The sequence below is a fragment of the Dendropsophus ebraccatus genome, chromosome 1 (genome assembly GCF_027789765.1).
Source record: "Dendropsophus ebraccatus isolate aDenEbr1 chromosome 1, aDenEbr1.pat, whole genome shotgun sequence".
Lineage (NCBI taxonomy): Eukaryota > Metazoa > Chordata > Amphibia > Anura > Hylidae > Dendropsophus > Dendropsophus ebraccatus.
In genome coordinates, this window is record NC_091454.1 from 159,707,283 (window position 1) to 159,734,623 (window position 27,341).

The following is a 27,341-nucleotide window of genomic DNA, read 5'->3' on the forward strand; positions in this document are numbered from 1 at the left end:
TGAGCAAGGAGTGCTGCAGAGGAGCAGGCAGGACCAAGACTAAAGGCCCTATTCCACCAACAGATCTGACGACAGATTATCTGCCAAAGATTTGAAGCCGAACCCAGGAACAGACTATAAACAGAGAACAGGTCATAAAGGAAAGACTGGATTTCTCCTCTTTTCAAATCCACTCCTGGGTTTGTCTTCAAATCTTTGGCAGATAATCTGTCGTCAGATCTGTTGGTGGAATAGGGCCTTAAGATAATAAGCAGCGTGGCACTTGTGGTAAGTATCCAGACATGGAGGCTTTACAGGACATTAAGGGTGGTATTACACGGGCCGAGCAGTGCCCGATAATACCTGTAAACGAGCAGCGATCTGCTAGATCGTTGCTCGTTTACTGGACCTATTACACGGCCCGATAATCGTTTGACAAGAGCTGCAAGGACATCCTTACCGATGTCCTTGCAGCCCTTGCTAAACTGGCATACATTACCCATCCACGTTCCAGGGCTGCTCCTGCGTCCGCTTCTCCCGGGGGTCCCGCGCGCTCTCTAGCGTCACAGCAGCCTGTCAGCTGGTAGGCCGCTCAGCCAATCACAGGCCGGGACCGCCGCGGCCTGTGATTGGCTGAGCGGCCTATCAGCTGACAGGCCTCTGTGACGCTAGAGCGCGCGCGGGACGCAGGGAGAAGCGGACGGCAGGAGCAGCCCTGGAACATGGATGGGTAATGTATATCGTTAGTCGCCGGCCACGCACCGCTATTACACGCAGCGGTGCGCGGTCGGCGCCCGACGAAAATAGGTTCTAACCTATATCAACGATCAGCCGATGATCGTTGTCATCGGCTGATCGTTGCATTTATTACACGGAGCGATAATCGGCCGAATCGGGCCAATTCGGCCGATTATCGTTCCGTGTAATACCACCCTAACTGTGGGTCATGAGATCTAACTGTATAGTAAACACTAATATGGGCTGCAGAGTGCCTGTGTAATTATAATATGGTCACTTTGTGGTGGTACTATTTGTCCTTGTAGAGTGATGTTTATTAACAGCATGTCAATATTATAAGGTCTCTGTGTAGTGGCTATGGTATAATATAGGTCATGGTTTGGTGGTATAGTAAAATCATTAGTAAGATTAGTCTTTGCTATAACTTGAATCCTGCGTTAAAGGGGTTATCCAAAATTATAAAAAAAAATACACAACTACTTTCTTGCAAAAACAGAACCGAGATGCAGAACCACACTCAAACTGAGGACAGGAGTGGTGCTGTTACTGGAAGAAAGCCACCATGTTTTTGTATGCCTGGATAACCCCTTTAAATCTTTAGTATCTCATATTTCTAAACATAGATTTGTACAGATAGAGATTTATACCCACTTGGCAGTAAAACACAATTATTGTTTCATTTCTTGTCCTGTTACACAAGAAAATCGTATCTGGAATTCCTGTGGGGGTGTCCTAGCCAGAGTAACCACAGTGCAGCTGGGAATGATGAGTTCAAGAGATTTTACATGTACATTGGACATAGTTTGGAAATGTTTCTCCTAGAGGCAAAACATTTAATAACCCTTGTAATCTAAAGAGGAAAGAGGAATTTGGAACACAATATATTTTAGCCATTCCTGGCCACCATCTGAAAACAGGCAAAACAAAAATGGGACCATTTTAACTCCTTTCTAACACAGTGATTTGTGATGTTTTAATTATTTTCTCCCTTAGCCATAACTTTTATATTTTTCAGTTGACCTAAATAGATGTAGAGGAAATTGTACTTTTTTGCTTTAAAAAATACCTCTACTAGAAATACCTTTTGACATGTCTGATGACATAAAAACAGAAACGTGCAAGAGCACACTGCAAATGCAGACATATGGTTAATACAGATATTTAGGATTGTAAAACTGCTATGGGACACAGAAATAAATGATATCCCTGGCACGCCATTTGATAAATAGTGTGTACCATCCCGCCATGTTAAGGTAACCTCAGAGGGATGGAACCTACACTGTACTGTGGCATCTCTTGTGCCAATAAGCCTACACACTGGGCATGCAGGATCCAGGCAATCTCCAGCCATATTACACTTGGGTTGGGATGGGTGGAGTGCATGGGCCAAATGGAGGCAGCCACTCCCCTCAAATAAGAGGATACTGGATAAGTTGTCTGACCACCAAACTAGTAAACAGTATGTGAGCTTCAATTCTTCTGATACAAATGCTATCACCTCAACCAAGAATTCAGTTTCCAGTGAATCTGTTAGCTGCTATTCAGACTCCAAACTGGTGACACTATTAGAGCGCTGTTAGATCAGTGAGCTACATGGTATATTTCATATATTTGTCTCTGCTTCTATAATTAAAACAAAGGCTTTTATTCTCCAGTGTCCTCCCATGGATATCCCTGCTTGATTGACAGTCAGGGCTTACCTTCCAGCCGACTCTGGAAGCACAGACAGATATATGAAAGGTACTGGGTGTCTCCATGCCCTAACAGCTAAAAGTGTCAGCAGCTTACAACCTGAATTTCAGCAGAGCCACTTTGTACCGCACCAAGGAAAATGACAAATAATTATTGTAGCAAAATATAAGCAAAGTCAAGCCCCTGAAAGTATATACTGTATATTACATCAAAATAAATAAAGCTATAGATATATACACACATACAGCAATGCACATAGATATACATGCACACACAAACCATGTATATATATATATATATATATATATATATATATATATATATATATATATATATATTATTTATCTACACCTGTACATACTGTATGATAACCTATATACTTTGATATCAGGTATTTAGGTGCAGAACTAACAGTGCCAGCACAGCCAAGCCAGATTCGAGCTTCCTTAGATGTTATAACTCATATACAGACACATCCACGTATTGTGTATAAGGATGCAGAGACTGAGGGAGGGATGGGGAGAGGGGGCTTAGAGGCTGTGCATAGAGGGGGCTGGAGACACGAGGTAGGATACAGTGGGCGTGCCCTGATGCTGAGGATGGGAGGGAGACACCGAGCTCAGCCAAGGATCATAGTGTGACGTCATGCATCTCCCAGGCAGCCATATTTACTACTGGAAACAGTGCGGACATTCATCACACACAGGGGACAGAAGCTGTTCTGCACTAATGTTCTTTCTTTTCTTCCCCCTCATACAGAAATATGTGTGATAAACCTTAGTAATATAGCTGAATAAACTAGTCCCTCCCTTCCTTCAGTCATACCTAAGTAAAGATGGCAGCTGTGTAATCTGTTCGTCAATCCTTTGTACCCACTGTCAGAATGTCGCCACCTATCGGCCGGAGGACAGAAGCAGCAGCCTTGCTGGTCATCACTCACTGGAAGGGATAACAGGGAGGCTGCAGGGTAAGGTCGGTGATGTTTCTTTGCATACATCGTGCTGTTTGTGTGCATGTAATGTAGATTATATAGCAATATTGTAAATGAATGCAGAGGTGAGTGCTAATCCTCTTCTGTGCATGTCTGCAGCACCTGTGTAATAGGATGACAGCTGGAAGGGCATAGTGATAATGACTGGGAAGTAATGCATGTGTCTGGATATAGAAGGACTGCACTACTATGTGCAGCATATGGTGCCCAGTAACTGTGCATGGGCACAGTACATGATGGCACAGTCAGTGGTGCAGATAGCTGCTGTGTATTGTGGAGGATGGAAACTGGGTGTGTTGTGCTCTCCATCAGGCTGCGCTGAATGAGTAACACACTCTATTCCTACTATCTCATATACTACAAGCTCCACACAACATGCAGAGCAATCATATCATCACTCCCTAGGTGAATATGTGTCCCCATCCTTGATGACATCCTCTTCCACAAATGTGATGTAAGGATTGCCATGCTATAGATATAAACTTGATTCATAAGAAACACACACATACACACACACACACAATGCACTGGTCATGGTAGTGAAAATAAGGTATATGCAGCAAGATGGGTATATACTGCAGCATGACCTAGTGATTTCTCAAACCTGAACGCCACTTCATGCTTGTACATAGTGAACACAAGTTGTCACTGCAGTGCTTTCCCATCTGCCTCTTATTTATACTACTGTATCCCCTCCTGGATTATTATTATCTTAACCGTTTAATATGAATAAAGAGGGTTTTCCCTCTTTATTCCTATTAAATGGGGAAGATAATAATATTGGAATAACTATATTAGAATAATTGGCCATTAAAACAAACAGAAGGTACTCTCTGGACTTGTATCATGGCCACTCATGTAGCCTTCAATAATGCAGGTACCATATGTGATTCTTTCCAGCAAATCAATAACTGCAGGAAACACATATGTTTAATGGCAGTACTGGAAGGTCATATCATGCATCGCCAGCAACTTTTAACTGCTATTATTATGGCATTGGATATGGTAAATCAATACAACAAAAGGAAAAAATCTCCTTATAGCCAGAAATGTTATCAGCATCCTGTAGAGCACTGGTCTCCCACCTGTGGCTGTCTGCTGACCTTCAGGACATACTGGTTGGAGACCACTGCTGAAGAACATCATAAGGGGGGGGGAGTATTATTTGTGTCATTTTCCCTTTACTTTTCTACCTTGAACTTTTGTCAAATGTGCAATGTATGGTGAATTTAGCACAATTTTTACTTTTTGGCATTGTGGGGCTCTACACCACTCATGGACTGACACAAGACTGTGAAAAAACTTGCGATATTTAAAAAATACATATATCTAAAAACCTCACACTAGCTAAGCCATGCCACCAACATCAGTCAGAAAGCTGTTGAGCAAGGTGCAAATGTGTCCAAAAATGGTAGAAATGCATAATAATTATAGTAGGATGTGTAGATGGCTATGAAAAAATGGTAAAAATTCTACCAAAGTATAATGGGGAGGACAATGATAAATTCCACCCATAGGAATCTGGTGAGGTTATCAAATGTTTATGGCTTTTCAGCCTCAAAAAGTTATAGATTTTTGTGCAGACCAAGAATTAGCAACATTGCGGTTTTTACACTTTCTAAATGTGTGGAGGTGTGTAGGGGCAAGACCTACCGCACCCACCAGTTTTAGGCTGCAATCTTCAGTATCTCCTAGTTGGTATAGATTTCAACCGGAAGTGTACAGGGCAGTCACAGATATGAAGAATGTTAAGAGGCATACATCTAATAAATATATTGAACCTAATTTCAACGGATTTCACTGAAAAACGCTAAATCCTGTCACCTTTGTTCTCAGCTGCAAAAGCTGGTGGTATGTGGATTTGTCCTATAGTCTTTTAATACAATGCAATGCAATTCTATGGAACTCATGGCAATTTTGTATAGTCATCATTTTAGCAGCAAAGAATGGAGGTTCACCTTTTGGAGCAGGGCACCTGATGAAATGACAGGTACACTTTAATCCTAGTTTGTGTAATGCCAGTCTTAGTGTATTCCCTTCCATAGTCTTTCAGCTGGAGTACTTTGTGATGCTCTTAGAAATCTGTTTGTTGCCAAGATTAAAGAGGTTTGCCAGGAAAACTTAAACTATGCATACTGCCTCCTTGTATTGTAAAGCAACAAACGAGCCATACTTACCTCCCCAGCTTCTCTCATTGCTCCAACTGTGTGATCTTCTGGTCTTGGCTGTGTTCTCTTCCTGCTGACTTCCGATGATGCCTCGCTCAGTCAGTCACAGATGTCAGGGATGTCAGCAGAACTCAGCAGAATAGAAACGGTAGATTGCACAGCGGGAGTGGGTGGGTGGGTAAGTACGACTCGTTTTAAGCACAGGGAGGCAGTATGCATAGTTAAAGATTTTTCCGGTCAACTTCCTTAAGCTGGTGCCATGATATTCCTCATGCTTTTATCTCCATTTTATTTCTGGAACTTGTGAAACTTTTTGATGGAATCTGGTTGTGGGGAGGAGATATTACTGGAGACCATCATTGGTATGTTGGTGAAAAAAGTTTGTGGTGTTATACTTCTTCCATTTTATCGAAGAGGGGCTGTTTAAAAAAAATCCATAAAAAATGTGTCATTTCAGAAGGCACAGAGAAGCACCCACAGTAACTTTTGTGTCTCCCTGAAATACTTTTAGTAAGTTCAGAGAACTTTTTTAAACAAAGCATGACACTTGAAAAGCATAATTTTCATAAAAAGATCATGAAAGCTGTTATTTTATACAGTCTTACATAAATGTGACCATTGAAGCGTTATTTATAATAATGATACCTCAATTCTGAAATGCTAAGCACATTTGACAATGAGATCATTGTTGTAATACTAGTTTCTTCATAGACTTCAAAAGATGCCAGTTGATTTGGAAAAGAAGGGAGTACATGATTGGCATCTCTAACTAGGCAGTTGTTAAGGAACATGGCTCAGAGTGGGGTCAAGGAATCAGCCAGCCACTGCTGAGAACAGATATGTCACTGATGATAGATGGGAACAGTAGAAGCAGGTGTAGTGAAGCTAGAGTTGTAGTTTTAAAAAAATATATAGTACAGGAGACAAGATGATCAATGGTTTATCCTATTCACAAGCCTCTATTGCCAAATTTTATTTACTATTTTTCTAAAGCAGGATCTTAGGATCAATGAGTAGTACAAGAACTTTATGGTGTCTTAAGTCAGATACTAACACCTAACAATTTTCGTTATATTTTCAGGCGCATTAATATTGGCGCCTCTGTAATGATTACAATGACCGTGTTTAGTGTATGTATTATGACCTATGAGAGGATGCTTGTCAGTATAAAGTCTTCCATATGATGTTGGCTGTACTACGGAGGAAGGACTGCTCTTCCAAACCACCACAGTGTTGGTGCGTACAGTAAATTCACACAATGATGCCACCAGTTGGGGACTGGTGGTCCCTGGGTGTGCAGACTAGGTCATATAATGCTCAGTTTGTAGCCAGAATGAAATATAATTGTAAATGGAACAATCATAGTCGCTATTGGTTAAAATCAGTGGATCCTGCATGGGCACGCCATGGTACATGTCAACATACCGTTCTGCAGGTTTTCCTATGTATACTCCAACCAATCTCAAATGTGAACATAGTCTTAAAAGGAGAAGTTCGGGGAGGAGGCAAAAAAAGGTATTTTGGGCTGGGGTCGGGGGAACATAAAAAAGGTCATATTGACCTGTCCTGGCGCCCGCACAGCGCCGCATCCCGCTCCTGGACCCCAGCTGGCTGTCTTCTTAGCTCCCCTCTGACTACATATGAGGGATGCTCCGCTTAGCGAGTCAGTTACTGGGGCGGGACATCTCTGCAATCACTGAAAGGCTTAGCAGGCTTAATCCCGCTCCCTTTTGACGTTTCAGCTGGGTCATGACACCCGGCGAGGTATGGGAGCCTGGTCATGTGGCACAACACAGGCACAGGGACAGATAAGTCAAGTGTCTTTTTTTATTTTACCACTGACATTTTACCGTCAGACATTTCCTTTAAAAGGGTTATCCAGTGCTACAAAAACATGGCCACTTTTCCCCCTACTGTTGTCTCCAGTTCAGGTGCAGTTTGCAATTAAGCTCCATTTACTTCAATGGAACTGAGTTTCAAAACCCCACCCAAACTGGAGGCAAAAGTAGGGGGAAAGTGGCCATGTTTTTGTAGTGCTGGATAACCCCTTTAAGGCCCTATTACATCAGGCAGGTATGGCTCAGTGTAATAAAGACAACGATTATCATCAGTCACTGGTCTTGTATTGTTCAGCCGATGGTTAGGTCAGTGATAGGCTGAGCGGGCTATCACTGCCGAGACGGGTTTGGTGGCAACAACGGTCAGTGGGGGATGCAAAGACATGGCATGGGGACACCTGAGGAGTGTGGAGAGGTAAGCATGACTACATATTTTCTATATAAAGCAAGGGCTACAAGGACATCGCTAACAATGTCCATGCAGCAATGCATGTACGATTATCGAGCCATGTAATAAAAATAAGTTAGAAAGGGTTAGTTTTCAGACAGACCTTTATGGTGACAGAAGGTGCTGCCGTAAATCTGGCATGGTAAAGAATCCAACGTACATTTCTGTAGAACAGAGTCCAGCTCCAAGTCCTTGTTTCTGTTGTATCATATTTATTGCTTGTAGTGGTTTTAGATATAATGTACATTTATACATTCCTAATGTTTCAAATCAAGTCAGCTAGTCACATGTAAATCCATATTTGTCTCTATGCAGGTGGATTAGTTGGGGGAGTCAGAAAGATCATCATAAACCTGATAATCCATGGCAGCAGATAGAAATAGTGCAGCCTCCGGGGAGATTTATCTGAATTGCTTAGTGTGTGCTAGCCTCCTTTTCCTATATGAAATGTTTAGCATGACCCTAAGTGGATAACCCCTTTAAGGCCCTATTACATCAGGCAGGTATGGCTCAGTGTAATAAAGATAACGATTATCATTAGCAGGGGCGGTCTTGGCATTTCTGGGGCCCCAAGCGAAGTTATGTCTGGGGCCCCCCCTCGACACGAGTTCCAAAACAATTGACCGCTGTGTGTTGCCCCCAGTAGTATATACCCCTTGTGCGCTACCGCCAGTAATATATACTCCTTGTGTGCTGCCCCCAATAGTATATGCCCCTTGTGTCCTGCCCCCAGTAGTATATACCCCTTGTTTGCTTCCCCCAGTAGTATATAGACCCCTGTGTGTTCCCCCAGTTATATATAGCCCCTTATGTGCTCCCCCAGAAGTATATAGACCTCCTGTGTGCTGCCCCAGTTGTATATAGACCCCCTGTGTGCTGCCCCCAATTGTGTATATACCCCCTGTGTGCTCCCCCACTAGTATATAGGTCCCCTGTGTGCTCCCTCAGGGGTATTTAGCCCCCCTGTGTGCTCCCCCACTTGGATATAGACCTCCTGTGTGCTCCCCCACTTGGATATAGACCCCTGTGTGCTCCTCCAGTAGTATATAAACCCCCTGTGTGGTTCCCCCAGTAGTATAGACCCCCTGTGTGCCCCACCAGTATTATATAGACCCCTTGTGTGCTGCCCCAGTTGTATACAGACCCCTGTGTGCTCCCCCAGTTATATATAGACCACCTGTGTGCCTCACAAGTAGTATATAGACCCCCTGTATGTTCCCCCAGTAGTATATAGACCCCCTGTGTGCCCCACCAGTAGTATATAGACCCCTGTATGCTCCCCCAGTAGTATATAGCCCCCCTGTGTGCTCCCCCACTTGGATATAGACCTCCTGTGTGCTCTCCAAGCTGTATATACACCCCATTCTGCTGCCCCAAGTAGTATATAGACCCCCTGTGGGTTGCCCCCAGTAGTATATAGACCCCTCTGTGAAGCCCCAGTAGTCTATAGCCCCCCTGTGTGCTCCCCCTGTTATATAGCCCCCCTGTGTGCTCCCCCCATTTATATAGACCCCCGATGTGCGCTCCCCCAGTTAAACAGACCCCTGTGTGCTCCCCCTCCCATATAGTATATAACACAATAAAACAAACACTTATACTCACCTGGGTCCAGGCGTCTCCTCTTCTCTTCACTCTTGTGGCCGCAGGAAGGGTTTTCCTTGCGATCACAAGAGATCGCACTCCCCTTGTGCTGGCACCAATGCTCCAGTGATGTCACTGGAGCGCCGGAACCACAAGGACAAAGCTGCCACTTGTGACCGCAGGGAAAACCCTTCCTGCGGCCACAAGAGCGACTGACAGGAAGGGAGCCAATGTCTCCCGCCCTGTCAGTGCTGCTGCATGTAACTATGAGCGCTCATTACGAGTGCTCATAGTTACAGTTCAGATGGCAGCAGCGAAAGGTGCAGCGGCCCTGTTCAGCGGTCTTGAGCACAAGAGCAGGGCGTGGGGGCCCCCTGGATGTTGGGGGCCCCAAGCGATCGCTTGGGATGCTTGGTGCCAAAGACCGCCACTGATCATCAGTCACTGGTCTTGTATTGTTCAGCCGATGGTTAAGTTAGTGATAGGCTGAGCGGGCTATCACTGCCGAGACGGGTTTGGTGGCAACAACGGTCAGTGGGGGATGCAAAGACATGGCATGGGGACACCTGAGGAGTGTGGAGAGGTAAGCATGACTACATATTTTCTATATAAAGCAAGGGCTACAAGGACATCGCTAACAATGTCCATGCAGCAATGCATGTACGATTATCGAGCCATGTAATAAAAATAAGTTAGAAAGGGTTAGTTTTCAGACAGACCTTTATGGTGACAGAAGGTGCTGCCGTAAATCTGGCATGGTAAAGAATCCAACGTACATTTCTGTAGAACAGAGTCCAGCTCCAAGTCCTTGTTTCTGTTGTATCATATTTATTGCTTGTAGTGGTTTTAGATATAATGTACATTTATACATTCCTAATGTTTCAAATCAAGTCAGCTAGTCACATGTAAATCCATATTTGTCTCTATGCAGGTGGATTAGTTGGGGGAGTCAGAAAGATCATCATAAACCTGATAATCCATGGCAGCAGATAGAAATAGTGCAGCCTCCGGGGAGATTTATCTGAATTGCTTAGTGTGTGCTAGCCTCCTTTTCCTATATGAAATGTTTAGCATGACCCTAAGTGGATAACCCCTTTAAGGCCCTATTACATCAGGCAGGTATGGCTCAGTGTAATAAAGATAACGATTATCATTAGCAGGGGCGGTCTTGGCATTTCTGGGGCCCCAAGCGAAGTTATGTCTGGGGCCCCCCCTCGACACGAGTTCCAAAACAATTGACCGCTGTTTGTTGCCCCCAGTAGTATATACCCCTTGTGCGCTACCGCCAGTAATATATACTCCTTGTGTGCTGCCCCCAATAGTATATGCCCCTTGTGTCCTGCCCCCAGTAGTATATACCCCTTGTTTGCTTCCCCCAGTAGTATATAGACCCCTGTGTGTTCCCCCAGTTATATATAGCCCCCTATGTGCTCCCCCAGAAGTATATAGACCTCCTGTGTGCTGCCCCAGTTGTATATAGACCCCCTGTGTGCTGCCCCCAATTGTGTATATACCCCCTGTGTGCTCCCCCACGAGTATATAGGTCCCCTGTGTGCTCCCTCAGGGGTATTTAGCCCCCCTGTGTGCTCCCCCACTTGGATATAGACCTCCTGTGGGCTCCCCCACTTGGATATAGACCCCTGTGTGCTCCTCCAGTAGTATATAAACCCCCTGTGTGGTTCCCCCAGTAGTATAGACCCCCTGTGTGCCCCACCAGTATTATATAGACCCCTTGTGTGCTGCCCCAGTTGTATACAGACCCCTGTGTGCTCCCCCAGTTATATATAGACCACCTGTGTGCCTCACAAGTAGTATATAGACCCCCTGTATGTTCCCCCAGTAGTATATAGACCCCCTGTGTGCCCCACCAGTAGTATATAGACCCCTGTATGCTCCCCCAGTAGTATATAGCCCCCCTGTGTGCTCCCCCACTTGGATATAGACCTCCTGTGTGCTCTCCAAGCTGTATATACACCCCATTCTGCTGCCCCAAGTAGTATATAGACCCCCTGTGGGTTGCCCCCAGTAGTATATAGACCCCTCTGTGAAGCCCCAGTAGTCTATAGCCCCCCTGTGTGCTCCCCCTGTTATATAGCCCCCCTGTGTGCTCCCCCCATTTATATAGACCCCCGATGTGCGCTCCCCCAGTTAAACAGACCCCTGTGTGCTCCCCCTCCCATATAGTATATAACACAATAAAACAAACACTTATACTCACCTGGGTCCAGGCGTCTCCTCTTCTCTTCACTCTTGTGGCCGCAGGAAGGGTTTTCCTTGCGATCACAAGAGATCGCACTCCCCTTGTGCTGGCACCAATGCTCCAGTGATGTCACTGGAGCGCCGGAACCACAAGGACAAAGCTGCCACTTGTGACCGCAGGGAAAACCCTTCCTGCGGCCACAAGAGCGACTGACAGGAAGGGAGCCAATGTCTCCCGCCCTGTCAGTGCTGCTGCATGTAACTATGAGCGCTCATTACGAGTGCTCATAGTTACAGTTCAGATGGCAGCAGCGAAAGGTGCAGCGGCCCTGTTCAGCGGTCTTGAGCACAAGAGCAGGGCGTGGGGGCCCCCTGGATGTTGGGGGCCCCAAGCGATCGCTTGGGATGCTTGGTGCCAAAGACCGCCACTGATCATCAGTCACTGGTCTTGTATTGTTCAGCCGATGGTTAAGTTAGTGATAGGCTGAGCGGGCTATCACTGCCGAGACGGGTTTGGTGGCAACAACGGTCAGTGGGGGATGCAAAGACATGGCATGGGGACACCTGAGGAGTGTGGAGAGGTAAGCATGACTACATATTTTCTATATAAAGCAAGGGCTACAAGGACATCGCTAACAATGTCCATGCAGCAATGCATGTACGATTATCGAGCCATGTAATAAAAATAAGTTAGAAAGGGTTAGTTTTCAGACAGACCTTTATGGTGACAGAAGGTGCTGCCGTAAATCTGGCATGGTAAAGAATCCAACGTACATTTCTGTAGAACAGAGTCCAGCTCCAAGTCCTTGTTTCTGTTGTATCATATTTATTGCTTGTAGTGGTTTTAGATATAATGTACATTTATACATTCCTAATGTTTCAAATCAAGTCAGCTAGTCACATGTAAATCCATATTTGTCTCTATGCAGGTGGATTAGTTGGGGGAGTCAGAAAGATCATCATAAACCTGATAATCCATGGCAGCAGATAGAAATAGTGCAGCCTCCGGGGAGATTTATCTGAATTGCTTAGTGTGTGCTAGCCTCCTTTTCCTATATGAAATGTTTAGCATGACCCTAAGTGGATAACCCCTTTAAGGCCCTATTACATCAGGCAGGTATGGCTCAGTGTAATAAAGATAACGATTATCATTAGCAGGGGCGGTCTTGGCATTTCTGGGGCCCCAAGCGAAGTTATGTCTGGGGCCCCCCCTCGACACGAGTTCCAAAACAATTGACCGCTGTGTGTTGCCCCCAGTAGTATATACCCCTTGTGCGCTACCGCCAGTAATATATACTCCTTGTGTGCTGCCCCCAATAGTATATGCCCCTTGTGTCCTGCCCCCAGTAGTATATACCCCTTGTTTGCTTCCCCCAGTAGTATATAGACCCCTGTGTGTTCCCCCAGTTATATATAGCCCCCTATGTGCTCCCCCAGAAGTATATAGACCTCCTGTGTGCTGCCCCAGTTGTATATAGACCCCCTGTGTGCTGCCCCCCATTGTGTATATACCCCCTGTGTGCTCCCCCACTAGTATATAGGTCCCCTGTGTGCTCCCTCAGGGGTATTTAGCCCCCCTGTGTGCTCCCCCACTTGGATATAGACCTCCTGTGGGCTCCCCCACTTGGATATAGACCCCTGTGTGCTCCTCCAGTAGTATATAAACCCCCTGTGTGGTTCCCCAGTAGTATAGACCCCCTGTGTGCCCCACCAGTATTATATAGACCCCTTGTGTGCTGCCCCAGTTGTATACAGACCCCTGTGTGCTCCCCCAGTTATATATAGACCACCTGTGTGCCTCACAAGTAGTATATAGACCCCCTGTATGTTCCCCCAGTAGTATATAGACCCCCTGTGTGCCCCACCAGTAGTATATAGACCCCTGTATGCTCCCCCAGTAGTATATAGCCCCCCTGTGTGCTCCCCCACTTGGATATAGACCTCCTGTGTGCTCTCCAAGCTGTATATACACCCCATTCTGCTGCCCCAAGTAGTATATAGACCCCCTGTGGGTTGCCCCCAGTAGTATATAGACCCCTCTGTGAAGCCCCAGTAGTCTATAGCCCCCCTGTGTGCTCCCCCTGTTATATAGCCCCCCTGTGTGCTCCCCCCATTTATATAGACCCCCGATGTGCGCTCCCCCAGTTAAACAGACCCCTGTGTGCTCCCCCTCCCATATAGTATATAACACAATAAAACAAACACTTATACTCACCTGGGTCCAGGCGTCTCCTCTTCTCTTCACTCTTGTGGCCGCAGGAAGGGTTTTCCTTGCGATCACAAGAGATCGCACTCCCCTTGTGCTGGCACCAATGCTCCAGTGATGTCACTGGAGCGCCGGAACCACAAGGACAAAGCTGCCACTTGTGACCGCAGGGAAAACCCTTCCTGCGGCCACAAGAGCGACTGACAGGAAGGGAGCCAATGTCTCCCGCCCTGTCAGTGCTGCTGCATGTAACTATGAGCGCTCATTACGAGTGCTCATAGTTACAGTTCAGATGGCAGCAGCGAAAGGTGCAGCGGCCCTGTTCAGCGGTCTTGAGCACAAGAGCAGGGCGTGGGGGCCCCCTGGATGTTGGGGGCCCCAAGCGATCGCTTGGGATGCTTGGTGCCAAAGACCGCCACTGATCATCAGTCACTGGTCTTGTATTGTTCAGCCGATGGTTAAGTTAGTGATAGGCTGAGCGGGCTATCACTGCCGAGACGGGTTTGGTGGCAACAACGGTCAGTGGGGGATGCAAAGACATGGCATGGGGACACCTGAGGAGTGTGGAGAGGTAAGCATGACTACATATTTTCTATATAAAGCAAGGGCTACAAGGACATCGCTAACAATGTCCATGCAGCAATGCATGTACGATTATCGAGCCATGTAATAAAAATAAGTTAGAAAGGGTTAGTTTTCAGACAGACCTTTATGGTGACAGAAGGTGCTGCCGTAAATCTGGCATGGTAAAGAATCCAACGTACATTTCTGTAGAACAGAGTCCAGCTCCAAGTCCTTGTTTCTGTTGTATCATATTTATTGCTTGTAGTGGTTTTAGATATAATGTACATTTATACATTCCTAATGTTTCAAATCAAGTCAGCTAGTCACATGTAAATCCATATTTGTCTCTATGCAGGTGGATTAGTTGGGGGAGTCAGAAAGATCATCATAAACCTGATAATCCATGGCAGCAGATAGAAATAGTGCAGCCTCCGGGGAGATTTATCTGAATTGCTTAGTGTGTGCTAGCCTCCTTTTCCTATATGAAATGTTTAGCATGACCCTAAGTGGATAACCCCTTTAAGGCCCTATTACATCAGGCAGGTATGGCTCAGTGTAATAAAGATAACGATTATCATTAGCAGGGGCGGTCTTGGCATTTCTGGGGCCCCAAGCGAAGTTATGTCTGGGGCCCCCCCTCGACACGAGTTCCAAAACAATTGACCGCTGTTTGTTGCCCCCAGTAGTATATACCCCTTGTGCGCTACCGCCAGTAATATATACTCCTTGTGTGCTGCCCCCAATAGTATATGCCCCTTGTGTCCTGCCCCCAGTAGTATATACCCCTTGTTTGCTTCCCCCAGTAGTATATAGACCCCTGTGTGTTCCCCCAGTTATATATAGCCCCCTATGTGCTCCCCCAGAAGTATATAGACCTCCTGTGTGCTGCCCCAGTTGTATATAGACCCCCTGTGTGCTGCCCCCAATTGTGTATATACCCCCTGTGTGCTCCCCCACTAGTATATAGGTCCCCTGTGTGCTCCCTCAGGGGTATTTAGCCCCCCTGTGTGCTCCCCCACTTGGATATAGACCTCCTGTGGGCTCCCCCACTTGGATATAGACCCCTGTGTGCTCCTCCAGTAGTATATAAACCCCCTGTGTGGTTCCCCCAGTAGTATAGACCCCCTGTGTGCCCCACCAGTATTATATAGACCCCTTGTGTGCTGCCCCAGTTGTATACAGACCCCTGTGTGCTCCCCCAGTTATATATAGACCACCTGTGTGCCTCACAAGTAGTATATAGACCCCCTGTATGTTCCCCCAGTAGTATATAGACCCCCTGTGTGCCCCACCAGTAGTATATAGACCCCTGTATGCTCCCCCAGTAGTATATAGCCCCCCTGTGTGCTCCCCCACTTGGATATAGACCTCCTGTGTGCTCTCCAAGCTGTATATACACCCCATTCTGCTGCCCCAAGTAGTATATAGACCCCCTGTGGGTTGCCCCCAGTAGTATATAGACCCCTCTGTGAAGCCCCAGTAGTCTATAGCCCCCCTGTGTGCTCCCCCTGTTATATAGCCCCCCTGTGTGCTCCCCCCATTTATATAGACCCCCGATGTGCGCTCCCCCAGTTAAACAGACCCCTGTGTGCTCCCCCTCCCATATAGTATATAACACAATAAAACAAACACTTATACTCACCTGGGTCCAGGCGTCTCCTCTTCTCTTCACTCTTGTGGCCGCAGGAAGGGTTTTCCTTGCGATCACAAGAGATCGCACTCCCCTTGTGCTGGCACCAATGCTCCAGTGATGTCACTGGAGCGCCGGAACCACAAGGACAAAGCTGCCACTTGTGACCGCAGGGAAAACCCTTCCTGCGGCCACAAGAGCGACTGACAGGAAGGGAGCCAATGTCTCCCGCCCTGTCAGTGCTGCTGCATGTAACTATGAGCGCTCATTACGAGTGCTCATAGTTACAGTTCAGATGGCAGCAGCGAAAGGTGCAGCGGCCCTGTTCAGCGGTCTTGAGCACAAGAGCAGGGCGTGGGGGCCCCCTGGATGTTGGGGGCCCCAAGCGATCGCTTGGGATGCTTGGTGCCAAAGACCGCCACTGATCATCAGTCACTGGTCTTGTATTGTTCAGCCGATGGTTAAGTTAGTGATAGGCTGAGCGGGCTATCACTGCCGAGACGGGTTTGGTGGCAACAACGGTCAGTGGGGGATGCAAAGACATGGCATGGGGACACCTGAGGAGTGTGGAGAGGTAAGCATGACTACATATTTTCTATATAAAGCAAGGGCTACAAGGACATCGCTAACAATGTCCATGCAGCAATGCATGTACGATTATCGAGCCATGTAATAAAAATAAGTTAGAAAGGGTTAGTTTTCAGACAGACCTTTATGGTGACAGAAGGTGCTGCCGTAAATCTGGCATGGTAAAGAATCCAACGTACATTTCTGTAGAACAGAGTCCAGCTCCAAGTCCTTGTTTCTGTTGTATCATATTTATTGCTTGTAGTGGTTTTAGATATAATGTACATTTATACATTCCTAATGTTTCAAATCAAGTCAGCTAGTCACATGTAAATCCATATTTGTCTCTATGCAGGTGGATTAGTTGGGGGAGTCAGAAAGATCATCATAAACCTGATAATCCATGGCAGCAGATAGAAATAGTGCAGCCTCCGGGGAGATTTATCTGAATTGCTTAGTGTGTGCTAGCCTCCTTTTCCTATATGAAATGTTTAGCATGACCCTAAGTGGATAACCCCTTTAAGGCCCTATTACATCAGGCAGGTATGGCTCAGTGTAATAAAGATAACGATTATCATTAGCAGGGGCGGTCTTGGCATTTCTGGGGCCCCAAGCGAAGTTATGTCTGGGGCCCCCCCTCGACACGAGTTCCAAAACAATTGACCGCTGTGTGTTGCCCCCAGTAGTATATACCCCTTGTGCGCTACCGCCAGTAATATATACTCCTTGTGTGCTGCCCCCAATAGTATATGCCCCTTGTGTCCTGCCCCCAGTAGTATATACCCCTTGTTTGCTTCCCCCAGTAGTATATAGACCCCTGTGTGTTCCCCCAGTTATATATAGCCCCCTATGTGCTCCCCCAGAAGTATATAGACCTCCTGTGTGCTGCCCCAGTTGTATATAGACCCCCTGTGTGCTGCCCCCAATTGTGTATATACCCCCTGTGTGCTCCCCCACTAGTATATAGGTCCCCTGTGTGCTCCCTCAGGGGTATTTAGCCCCCCTTTGTGCTCCCCCAGTTGGATATAGACCTCCTGTGTGCTCCCCCACTTGGATATAGACCCCTGTGTGCTCCTCCAGTAGTATATAAACCCCCTGTGTGGTTCCCCCAGTAGTATAGACCCCCTGTGTGCCCCACCAGTATTATATAGACCCCTTGTGTGCTGCCCCAGTTGTATACAGACCCCTGTGTGCTCCCCCAGTTATATATAGACCACCTGTGTGCCTCACAAGTAGTATATAGACCCCCTGTATGTTCCCCCAGTAGTATATAGACCCCCTGTGTGCCCCACCAGTAGTATATAGACCCCTGTATGCTCCCCCAGTAGTATATAGCCCCCCTGTGTGCTCCCCCACTTGGATATAGACCTCCTGTGTGCTCTCCAAGCTGTATATACACCCCATTCTGCTGCCCCAAGTAGTATATAGACCCCCTGTGGGTTGCCCCCAGTAGTATATAGACCCCTCTGTGAAGCCCCAGTAGTCTATAGCCCCCCTGTGTGCTCCCCCTGTTATATAGCCCCCCTGTGTGCTCCCCCCATTTATATAGACCCCCGATGTGCGCTCCCCCAGTTAAACAGACCCCTGTGTGCTCCCCCTCCCATATAGTATATAACACAATAAAACAAACACTTATACTCACCTGGGTCCAGGCGTCTCCTCTTCTCTTCACTCTTGTGGCCGCAGGAAGGGTTTTCCTTGCGATCACAAGAGATCGCACTCCCCTTGTGCTGGCACCAATGCTCCAGTGATGTCACTGGAGCGCCGGAACCACAAGGACAAAGCTGCCACTTGTGACCGCAGGGAAAACCCTTCCTGCGGCCACAAGAGCGACTGACAGGAAGGGAGCCAATGTCTCCCGCCCTGTCAGTGCTGCTGCATGTAACTATGAGCGCTCATTACGAGTGCTCATAGTTACAGTTCAGATGGCAGCAGCGAAAGGTGCAGCGGCCCTGTTCAGCGGTCTTGAGCACAAGAGCAGGGCGTGGGGGCCCCCTGGATGTTGGGGGCCCCAAGCGATCGCTTGGGATGCTTGGTGCCAAAGACCGCCACTGATCATCAGTCACTGGTCTTGTATTGTTCAGCCGATGGTTAAGTTAGTGATAGGCTGAGCGGGCTATCACTGCCGAGACGGGTTTGGTGGCAACAACGGTCAGTGGGGGATGCAAAGACATGGCATGGGGACACCTGAGGAGTGTGGAGAGGTAAGCATGACTACATATTTTCTATATAAAGCAAGGGCTACAAGGACATCGCTAACAATGTCCATGCAGCAATGCATGTACGATTATCGAGCCATGTAATAAAAATAAGTTAGAAAGGGTTAGTTTTCAGACAGACCTTTATGGTGACAGAAGGTGCTGCCGTAAATCTGGCATGGTAAAGAATCCAACGTACATTTCTGTAGAACAGAGTCCAGCTCCAAGTCCTTGTTTCTGTTGTATCATATTTATTGCTTGTAGTGGTTTTAGATATAATGTACATTTATACATTCCTAATGTTTCAAATCAAGTCAGCTAGTCACATGTAAATCCATATTTGTCTCTATGCAGGTGGATTAGTTGGGGGAGTCAGAAAGATCATCATAAACCTGATAATCCATGGCAGCAGATAGAAATAGTGCAGCCTCCGGGGAGATTTATCTGAATTGCTTAGTGTGTGCTAGCCTCCTTTTCCTATATGAAATGTTTAGCATGACCCTAAGTGGATAACCCCTTTAAGGCCCTATTACATCAGGCAGGTATGGCTCAGTGTAATAAAGATAACGATTATCATTAGCAGGGGCGGTCTTGGCATTTCTGGGGCCCCAAGCGAAGTTATGTCTGGGGCCCCCCCTCGACACGAGTTCCAAAACAATTGACCGCTGTTTGTTGCCCCCAGTAGTATATACCCCTTGTGCGCTACCGCCAGTAATATATACTCCTTGTGTGCTGCCCCCAATAGTATATGCCCCTTGTGTCCTGCCCCCAGTAGTATATACCCCTTGTTTGCTTCCCCCAGTAGTATATAGACCCCGGTGTGTTCCCCCAGTTATATATAGCCCCCTATGTGCTCCCCCAGAAGTATATAGACCTCCTGTGTGCTGCCCCAGTTGTATATAGACCCCCTGTGTGCTGCCCCCAATTGTGTATATACCCCCTGTGTGCTCCCCCACTAGTATATAGGTCCCCTGTGTGCTCCCTCAGGGGTATTTAGCCCCCCTGTGTGCTCCCCCACTTGGATATAGACCTCCTGTGGGCTCCCCCCCTTGGATATAGACCCCTGTGTGCTCCTCCAGTAGTATATAAACCCCCTGTGTGGTTCCCCCAGTAGTATAGACCCCCTGTGTGCCCCACCAGTATTATATAGACCCCTTGTGTGCTGCCCCAGTTGTATACAGACCCCTGTGTGCTCCCCCAGTTATATATAGACCACCTGTGTGCCTCACAAGTAGTATATAGACCCCCTGTATGTTCCCCCAGTAGTATATAGACCCCCTGTGTGCCCCACCAGTAGTATATAGACCCCTGTATGCTCCCCCAGTAGTATATAGCCCCCCTGTGTGCTCCCCCACTTGGATATAGACCTCCTGTGTGCTCTCCAAGCTGTATATACACCCCATTCTGCTGCCCCAAGTAGTATATAGACCCCCTGTGGGTTGCCCCCAGTAGTATATAGACCCCTCTGTGAAGCCCCAGTAGTCTATAGCCCCCCTGTGTGCTCCCCCTGTTATATAGCCCCCCTGTGTGCTCCCCCCATTTATATAGACCCCCGATGTGCGCTCCCCCAGTTAAACAGACCCCTGTGTGCTCCCCCTCCCATATAGTATATAACACAATAAAACAAACACTTATACTCACCTGGGTCCAGGCGTCTCCTCTTCTCTTCACTCTTGTGGCCGCAGGAAGGGTTTTCCTTGCGATCACAAGAGATCGCACTCCCCTTGTGCTGGCACCAATGCTCCAGTGATGTCACTGGAGCGCCGGAACCACAAGGACAAAGCTGCCACTTGTGACCGCAGGGAAAACCCTTCCTGCGGCCACAAGAGCGACTGACAGGAAGGGAGCCAATGTCTCCCGCCCTGTCAGTGCTGCTGCATGTAACTATGAGCGCTCATTACGAGTGCTCATAGTTACAGTTCAGATGGCAGCAGCGAAAGGTGCAGCGGCCCTGTTCAGCGGTCTTGAGCACAAGAGCAGGGCGTGGGGGCCCCCTGGATGTTGGGGGCCCCAAGCGATCGCTTGGGATGCTTGGTGCCAAAGACCGCCACTGATCATCAGTCACTGGTCTTGTATTGTTCAGCCGATGGTTAAGTTAGTGATAGGCTGAGCGGGCTATCACTGCCGAGACGGGTTTGGTGGCAACAACGGTCAGTGGGGGATGCAAAGACATGGCATGGGGACACCTGAGGAGTGTGGAGAGGTAAGCATGACTACATATTTTCTATATAAAGCAAGGGCTACAAGGACATCGCTAACAATGTCCATGCAGCAATGCATGTACGATTATCGAGCCATGTAATAAAAATAAGTTAGAAAGGGTTAGTTTTCAGACAGACCTTTATGGTGACAGAAGGTGCTGCCGTAAATCTGGCATGGTAAAGAATCCAACGTACATTTCTGTAGAACAGAGTCCAGCTCCAAGTCCTTGTTTCTGTTGTATCATATTTATTGCTTGTAGTGGTTTTAGATATAATGTACATTTATACATTCCTAATGTTTCAAATCAAGTCAGCTAGTCACATGTAAATCCATATTTGTCTCTATGCAGGTGGATTAGTTGGGGGAGTCAGAAAGATCATCATAAACCTGATAATCCATGGCAGCAGATAGAAATAGTGCAGCCTCCGGGGAGATTTATCTGAATTGCTTAGTGTGTGCTAGCCTCCTTTTCCTATATGAAATGTTTAGCATGACCCTAAGTGGATAACCCCTTTAAGGCCCTATTACATCAGGCAGGTATGGCTCAGTGTAATAAAGATAACGATTATCATTAGCAGGGGCGGTCTTGGCATTTCTGGGGCCCCAAGCGAAGTTATGTCTGGGGCCCCCCCTCGACACGAGTTCCAAAACAATTGACCGCTGTGTGTTGCCCCCAGTAGTATATACCCCTTGTGCGCTACCGCCAGTAATATATACTCCTTGTGTGCTGCCCCCAATAGTATATGCCCCTTGTGTCCTGCCCCCAGTAGTATATACCCCTTGTTTGCTTCCCCCAGTAGTATATAGACCCCTGTGTGTTCCCCCAGTTATATATAGCCCCCTATGTGCTCCCCCAGAAGTATATAGACCTCCTGTGTGCTGCCCCAGTTGTATATAGACCCCCTGTGTGCTGCCCCCAATTGTGTATATACCCCCTGTGTGCTCCCCCACTAGTATATAGGTCCCCTGTGTGCTCCCTCAGGGGTATTTAGCCCCCCTGTGTGCTCCCCCACTTGGATATAGACCTCCTGTGGGCTCCCCCACTTGGATATAGACCCCTGTGTGCTCCTCCAGTAGTATATAAACCCCCTGTGTGGTTCCCCCAGTAGTATAGACCCCCTGTGTGCCCCACCAGTATTATATAGACCCCTTGTGTGCTGCCCCAGTTGTATACAGACCCCTGTGTGCTCCCCCAGTTATATATAGACCACCTGTGTACCTCACAAGTAGTATATAGACCCCCTGTATGTTCCCCCAGTAGTATATAGACCCCCTGTGTGCCCCACCAGTAGTATATAGACCCCTGTATGCTCCCCCAGTAGTATATAGCCCCCCTGTGTGCTCCCCCACTTGGATATAGACCTCCTGTGTGCTCTCCAAGCTGTATATACACCCCATTCTGCTGCCCCAAGTAGTATATAGACCCCCTGTGGGTTGCCCCCAGTAGTATATAGACCCCTCTGTGAAGCCCCAGTAGTCTATAGCCCCCCTGTGTGCTCCCCCTGTTATATAGCCCCCCTGTGTGCTCCCCCCATTTATATAGACCCCCGATGTGCGCTCCCCCAGTTAAACAGACCCCTGTGTGCTCCCCCTCCCATATAGTATATAACACAATAAAACAAACACTTATACTCACCTGGGTCCAGGCGTCTCCTCTTCTCTTCACTCTTGTGGCCGCAGGAAGGGTTTTCCTTGCGATCACAAGAGATCGCACTCCCCTTGTGCTGGCACCAATGCTCCAGTGATGTCACTGGAGCGCCGGAACCACAAGGACAAAGCTGCCACTTGTGACCGCAGGGAAAACCCTTCCTGCGGCCACAAGAGCGACTGACAGGAAGGGAGCCAATGTCTCCCGCCCTGTCAGTGCTGCTGCATGTAACTATGAGCGCTCATTACGAGTGCTCATAGTTACAGTTCAGATGGCAGCAGCGAAAGGTGCAGCGGCCCTGTTCAGCGGTCTTGAGCACAAGAGCAGGGCGTGGGGGCCCCCTGGATGTTGGGGGCCCCAAGCGATCGCTTGGGATGCTTGGTGCCAAAGACCGCCACTGATCATCAGTCACTGGTCTTGTATTGTTCAGCCGATGGTTAAGTTAGTGATAGGCTGAGCGGGCTATCACTGCCGAGACGGGTTTGGTGGCAACAACGGTCAGTGGGGGATGCAAAGACATGGCATGGGGACACCTGAGGAGTGTGGAGAGGTAAGCATGACTACATATTTTCTATATAAAGCAAGGGCTACAAGGACATCGCTAACAATGTCCATGCAGCAATGCATGTACGATTATCGAGCCATGTAATAAAAATAAGTTAGAAAGGGTTAGTTTTCAGACAGACCTTTATGGTGACAGAAGGTGCTGCCGTAAATCTGGCATGGTAAAGAATCCAACGTACATTTCTGTAGAACAGAGTCCAGCTCCAAGTCCTTGTTTCTGTTGTATCATATTTATTGCTTGTAGTGGTTTTAGATATAATGTACATTTATACATTCCTAATGTTTCAAATCAAGTCAGCTAGTCACATGTAAATCCATATTTGCCTCTATGCAGGTGGATTAGTTGGGGGAGTCAGAAAGATCATCATAAACCTGATAATCCATGGCAGCAGATAGAAATAGTGCAGCCTCCGGGGAGATTTATCTGAATTGCTTAGTGTGTGCTAGCCTCCTTTTCCTATATGAAATGTTTAGCATGACCCTAAATTCAGTGCATTTACTAGACAGGTTAAAGGAGTATTCCTCATCCAGTATGAACAATGTAAAGGTTTTGGGAATCTATTCATTTAGCAAATTTGCTTCTTCTAATATACCCTGCAAGTTTAACTACATTAGTTGAGATAAGAATACCCCTTTAAGGGACAGTAGTGTAAGCATGTTCCTTGTTTTATGTATACTGTAGTTATATGACTGCACCTACCAATGTAGATCTGACCTCATTGTCAGTGTGGCTTGGAAGATTTGATCCCAACTATTATTTTCAAGGAAACACATTATCAAGTTGCAGATGTCATGAATTTATAGGTCACGTATACCAATGTAATAAAAGCTTTTATAATACAACTCTTTAAAGGGATGGTTTTATCCATGATCTATATAAGCAATGAAATATTTTATAGTAGGACAACACAGTGCTGTGCCTGCTGAAATTAATTGTGGCAGATTTTTATGTATCATCTATAAAAGTTATATAAGGCTGAGTAGACGTTATCTCTCAAGTCCTCTCATGAAACACATGCATGTTTAGCTGAGTGCTCCTGTGTACCCAAACTCTTGGTATTGGATTACTGGTGGCTAAAGAAGTTAGATGCAGCTCTAGGGAGTCCTGGAAAACATGGATACAGCCTATACAGCATCCATGGTTCCCAGGCACCCTTAGGGCTGCATCCAACTACTTCATGTATACCTATATGTGATCCAAATGTATAAACAGGTCCTCTTGCAAACCCTATATACCAAACCAAAAAGAAGGTGGGATGATACCACCAAAAAACAAATGCAGGACCAAATGTAAGGAAATATATAATTTATCTTTTATTCACATATATGTAGAAAAATAATATACAAAATACTTTAAAAACAGTATAGGAGCTGATACATGAACAGATCCCCAGGAATTAGTGGTAGTAGATATACAAACACAATAAATATCCACAATACAAAAAATGTATACAGTAAATGGTGTTATTAATCTACATAGGCAGAGCACTGGGCATTGGGCATATAGCTAAGTAATATTATATGAAGTGATATGTAAAACAAATACAAATACAAAACCAATGTCCATAACCATAAATACTACCCATAGAAGTTGTCCTTAGTGCAATGACCACCATACCACTCACCCACTCACTCACCCGACGCGCGTTTCGCGTATTAGCTTTATCGAGGGTGATGTCACAAGTGGCAAGCTCTCCTTATATGATTTATACCATAGTTGATGTTTCCAGATATGTGGACATGTGACCAGAGTCTGGTCACCTGATTGCACATGTGATCCGTGGCGTTATAACGTCCGGGACACTTCCGGTCCATGACGTTGTTCTGAGTCATGTGACCAGCCGGGGTGATCACGCGACATTTCATCACATCCGATTTGGCGTGTACTATGTACGGATCACTTGTGAGTATTGTAATTATAAGTAGGTGGGGTTTATATAAGATGCATGGCTATATATATACTCATATATGTTTATGTATTTATACATGAGGGTATATATATATATGAGTGTTGACTCCGGTCATGTGATTTTACGTGACTCGGAGATGACGTCACTTCCGGGTTGCCGAGGCAGACACATAATGGCGATTGATTATATCTATATATAACACATGTGGGGTATGTACATGATTGGTTGACTGTGATATAAATAAGGAGAGCTTGCCACTTGTGACATCACCCTCGATAAAGCTAATACGTGAAACGCAAAATGCCCAGTGCTCTGCCTATGTAGATTAATAACACCATTTACTGTATACATTTTTTGTATTGTGGATATTTATTGTGTTTGTATATCTACTACCACCAATTCCTGGGGATCTGTTCATGTACCAGCTCCTATACTGTTTTTAAAGTATTTTGTATATTATTTTTCTACATATATGTGAATAAAAGATAAATTATATATTTCCTTACATTTGGTCCTGCATTTGTTTTTTGGTGGCTTCTTTTTGGTTTGATCCAACTACTTCAGCCAACGGTAATCAAATGACAAACCCAAGCTCAGGGTTCGCTAATCTCTATTCCTGTGTTCTCTATTGGGGGGGGGGGGGGGTAATACACAGCCAGACTTCGCTCTTTCTCTTCTATCCAAGAACAAAGGGGTTGGGCAGTGAAATTCCATTAAGCCTGACCCCTGTCTCCACCAACATTATATGTCAGTGGAGTCTCAGGAGACCCCCATACACATTATGCTGCCAGTAAACGTTTTATGCTTATCTTGGACCATCACCTTAATGAGGACTTGGCTGAAGGTAACTTTGTCTATTTTGCTTATATGTGCCAAAAAGGTTTAAGAATCCCCTTTTTGCTTCGTAAACATAGCACAATGGAATACGGAACTTTTTGACACATATGGTGAATAATACAAGTCTTCTCACAACATGACTTTTCTTTATTTATTCTTAATAATTCGATCTTGAATGCAGCGTCCATGACGTATAATACTTAACTGGTATCCTAGCATGTGATATTCAAGGATTGTTTTCAGCCCTACTAACAGTGACATGATTGTTTTAGTAGGGTCAGAAAGTACAAAGCTGTTGTTGAAGAAGACACTGACGTTACACAGACCCCAAACAAACAGTTCCATGTACTACATATGTGTTGTTCATTTGCTGTCTTCCAGATCAGGGTAACCAGAGGTCATGGATACGCCGATTAGAATACAGGAATTGTTACATCACACATAAGTACAAGACAAGTCCATCCAATTGCTTTTTATTTTGTACTTTCTTTTTATTTGGTAAATAAGGATATATTCAGTTATAGTGGCCGAGACCCAATAATCATACATCATTTATTGAAGAGGGCTGGTTTCCATTAAAGTAAATCTCTATCTCAAAGAAGTTGTCCAATGGAAAATATTTATCAATTACCCAAAGGGCAGATAAAATGTATGATCGCTGTGGGTCTGAACGTAGGCATCCCACTGTTCATGACAATAAGTGTACCAAGTTTCCCTTCGACTAGTGCTTCATTCACACATGCACACTGCTGCTCTATTTACTCTCTATGGCAGTGACGGATAGAGATGCGTATGGTGCTCCTATCTTTAACATTCCTATAGACTTTAAATGGGGCTCCAGTACAAATGCATGACTTTTGCTCCATTCGGACTGGGAACTCAGGACTCCCTATTCCTTTATCGTTAGGGGGTCTCAGGGTGTCCGATTCCTAGAAATCAAACATATCCCATGTTCTTTGTCGGAAAAACCCTTTAAATTGCCTTGCATAAATAGTTAGCATATGTGAAACATAGCATGTCTGTAATATATCCTCATAACCTTCTAGGATGCATGACTTAGATATGTAATATATAAATGTGATCGCTGCAGGTCCAACTTCAAAATCCCCCATAAAATAAGCATTTATATGCATTGATGGGATATATAGGAAGGCTTTAGATATATAGTATAGCACTGTTAATATATGTTCAGACAATGAAGATCAGCTCTGTTCATCTAAATGTGGTTGTTTTGGCAGGAAGCACTAAGAATTCTGCATGCACCATTTACATGAATGGACCAGTCACATGACAATTCTGCAACAAAATGTGGCATGTATGATTTATCCTGAGAAAAAATTTTCAGACATCAGCATGCAAGAGCCCAGAAACAGCCAAAATG

At 46.1% G+C, this 27,341-nt stretch overlaps 1 protein-coding gene across 2 annotated transcripts in view; it reads left to right on the plus strand.

Annotated features, from left to right (window-relative positions):
• The first annotated feature begins 3,280 nt into the window (after nt 1-3,280).
• The window catches only part of TMOD2 (tropomodulin 2), an 87,855-nt gene continuing 63,794 nt past the window's right edge, over nt 3,281-27,341 (plus strand). Inside the window, exon 1 of one of the 2 annotated variants that reach the window (XM_069982909.1) lies at nt 3,281-3,381. The gene's annotated coding sequence lies outside the window, so the exon portion shown is untranslated. The remainder of the gene's footprint in view (nt 3,382-27,341) is intronic. The other variant, XM_069982898.1, reaches the window with a different exon arrangement.